Raw genomic sequence first — 3,377 nt, forward strand, 5'->3', positions numbered from 1 at the left:
CAACTCTGACGGTTGGATAGGATTCTGTGGGTCAATCACCCGCAAGTCCGAAAAGCAATTGATTCGAGAAACGAATACAGGAGTAACGAATAACACGATGTGCGAGCACGTTGATTCATAATCGGCGGTTTCGGGTTCGATTCTTCACCCCACATATGCTTCGATTTTAATGAAGAAAAACAGTCAACAAAGAAATAGAAACAATAGGAAAGAGCTGGGCAGAAATAAAAATCGATTGCCCCTAATAGAATAAAATTTCAGATCTGCATACATTTATTTCTTGTTCAAAGAGTATTCTTATTTTACGCATAAAATTTGTAATGCTTTTTACATGTTTATTCATCTAAAACAGATAATTTGTTATTTATTATTACTAAACATGAATAGATTAACTCATTGTTATGAAAGCGAAATAAACTATAATTAAGTAAATCTATCTCTCGCGCACGAGTTGATAAAACTTACCAATGTAAATTGTGTCGCAACAGATCAAGAAAAAATTTTGACATATTACTTTCCGGATTTTATAAAAGTTTGTAAAAATTGCATTATCTGAAACAAATTAAATTGGTATTAAATATCAATTATTGTTACTATTAGTTCAGAATAAAAAAATATAACGCGACACATTTATTTATTTTTAGTAATTAGAAAATATTCATAATAAATAACTTAAATAAATATATTAAACATTTTTGATAATAAAATGTTAGAATAAATCTTTATATTTAGATTTAAATAATATAATAAATTTACCTGAATCAAATCATCCTCGAAATAGACATTATTATAATAATAGGAGTTACTGTTACTTCCAGATGCGTCCTGATTTCTCTGTGAAATTAAATCGATAAATTTTTCATTCAGTAAATACAACAAAATATATAATATGATATTTATATTACAAAGAGGATATATTTATAGGAAAATTAATATGGCATACCTTGGCATTATTTTATCCAAATTTTTTAATATATGATAATAAACGATTTTTAGCGTGCTTTTCGATAGTGAGAAGAACATTAAACAAACGATCATTGATTGGTAATTCTTTAATCATTCATGATGTTATTGGATCATCAAATATTTCATTTCTTGTTACATTCAAATAAACGTTGATGATATTAGCAGAATAAGATAAATATTCTAAACGTTTATAAACAGATCTTTCCAATGACATATGTCACTCACTGACGATCAAGTATCAGATAAATTTTCTTTGACAAGTCGTTACAAAATGTCCATTTTGTCTACCACGGTAATAGTCTGCCAAAGAAATGTTGTGCATGTCTTAATCATTTTATATTATTTATACATATAATGAAAAATATTTTTTCTTTAAGTATGTGTATTATTATACCTATAAAAAACAAGTCTCTGGTATGCGATATTATCACGGTAAAACCCTGGTATTGCGACGTGATCGATTTTTGTGAGTTCATCATAAAACTTCCATTTCGATTCTACATGCATGATGATATCTTCAATAATCTTTGCAAATTGTAATTACGACGTCAATCCTCTTCTGTACCAAATTTTTATTTCTTCTACATGAATGACATCGTAAAACAATCAAGATTAGATAACAATTCCAACAAGATAAGTTGGCATAGTTGCAATTTTATCAAATTTCATACACTTTAAAGTACGGTTGTAAATTCGTATATTTATCACTGGCGTATTTGCAATAGCGTCATATGTATTTGAATAAAAACTGTTACGAAGACACGAAGAAATGTTAAACGTCGATTTATAAATAGGTTCGTCCCAACATGGAAGTAATTGTCTGGCTCCTATTGGATGGAAATATGTCGCAACCAACCACCGACCAAATGTGTCGCAACCTACCTGTCATATTTTAATAATAATTATGCTATTTAATAAAAATTACTTTCTTTCGAGCAGAGAAAAAGGAAAGTAATCATTTCCCGCAATTTTTTAGGTGCTTCGAATACGAACACTTTTATACTAAATTGCTATATTTCGTTACAATTTAAAGAAGTTTTCAAAAGTTGCAAAATAGATACATTTTAGGTATATTTTAAAATCAATATTTTTTAACTATAATTGATACAATCTTTTCAAAGCGGGGATTCTCAATGTGTGATATTAATATTTACTTACGTTCTGTTCTTTCCTTTTTCGTTTAAATTATATAAAGTCTTGAACAAGACTTCTGTATGCAAAATCTTATATTTCGTTTGTAAAACACAATTAGTTTAAATACTATTATAACCTTTTTAAGGATGATTGATCATAAACCAATAACCTGACGTACATACATCTTGCATAATTTAAATTTTTACTATTGGATTGAGAAAGAGTCCCAGTTGCCTACAAATTTATTGCCAACAGTATCGTATTTCAACATCACATTTACTGACAATTCATTTGCGCAAAAATTGCTGCCTACAGACTTTATTGCACACAATTGAAAAATTAAAAGACGAAAGTACATTTGCACACAAGACACTATATACATATAATTGCAAGTAGCATTGCACACACGACATTATTGGCTACAGATCGATTGCCTATAGTACTGTTACACACATTAAGGCTCCTTTGGTATCATATGACATATATGTATACCTTTGGTATCATTGACATATATACATACGAAATGTGAGGTCGAGAAGCGATAGATTAACTTTTTTATAAGTTCCATATATAATTATATATAATTATATGCAAATTATGTCTATATCGCGCGACGCCAAGTATATAAAAGTCGGGTGAATATCTGTGAGTATATGGCACTGTCGAAGCGCTACCGCTTAGCTTTATCTGGAAGTTTTGCCTCGTCAGATTTCCGATTTTTAATATCTCGGAAACGAAAGTTCTAATAAAAAATCTAATGACACTTTCATTATATAATGTCGATACGAGGCTTTCGATTGAGACCAGTCCGAATGAAATCGATGCAGTCAATCTCGAGATCTCGAAATCGAGTCTTACGAAAATCTAGGAAAACGTCATTTCGGCGATTCCAGACTTTTTCAACTCAGTAATTTCTCATGTCCGCCAAGGCGCGTTCACAACGCCCAAAGTGAGTGGCTGTTCGTCAAGATGGCGCGTTTTTATGTGAGGTTACACGTGCAGTTCGAAAACATAACGTGTTCTTATGTATCATTATTTCATCCTTGTTGTTTATGAATAAAAATAATAACGCGATATCTTTTATAACAAATTGTTTATCTTCTTCTACTGCCCGAAACTGACCTATCACCGAACAGCGGTGACGGCCATGACGTAGCTTATGCCGCCGTCACCGCACGCTGCTAGCCTATATCCTCTTCTACGGTCATAAGCGGTGCTGTAGTGGACACATCGGTTGGGACACTTTTTTTTATTTGATTTCGGAACGCACTATTATT

At 31.1% G+C, this 3,377-nt stretch overlaps 1 long non-coding RNA gene across 1 annotated transcript; it reads right to left on the reverse strand.

Annotated features, from left to right (window-relative positions):
* Positions 1-9: 9 nt before the first annotated feature.
* On the reverse strand, positions 10-2,874 carry LOC105460391. The gene is made up of 6 exons (XR_975820.1): positions 1,638-2,874; positions 1,361-1,547; positions 944-1,266; positions 757-834; positions 466-552; positions 10-343 (listed from the first exon to the last, which is right to left on the reverse strand). It is a non-coding gene; the product is annotated as an uncharacterized LOC105460391 (long non-coding RNA).
* Between the last annotated feature and the right edge of the window lie 503 nt (positions 2,875-3,377).

Source organism: Wasmannia auropunctata, unplaced genomic scaffold (assembly GCF_000956235.1).
Source record: "Wasmannia auropunctata unplaced genomic scaffold, wasmannia.A_1.0 LD323064.1, whole genome shotgun sequence".
Taxonomy (NCBI): domain Eukaryota; kingdom Metazoa; phylum Arthropoda; class Insecta; order Hymenoptera; family Formicidae; genus Wasmannia; species Wasmannia auropunctata.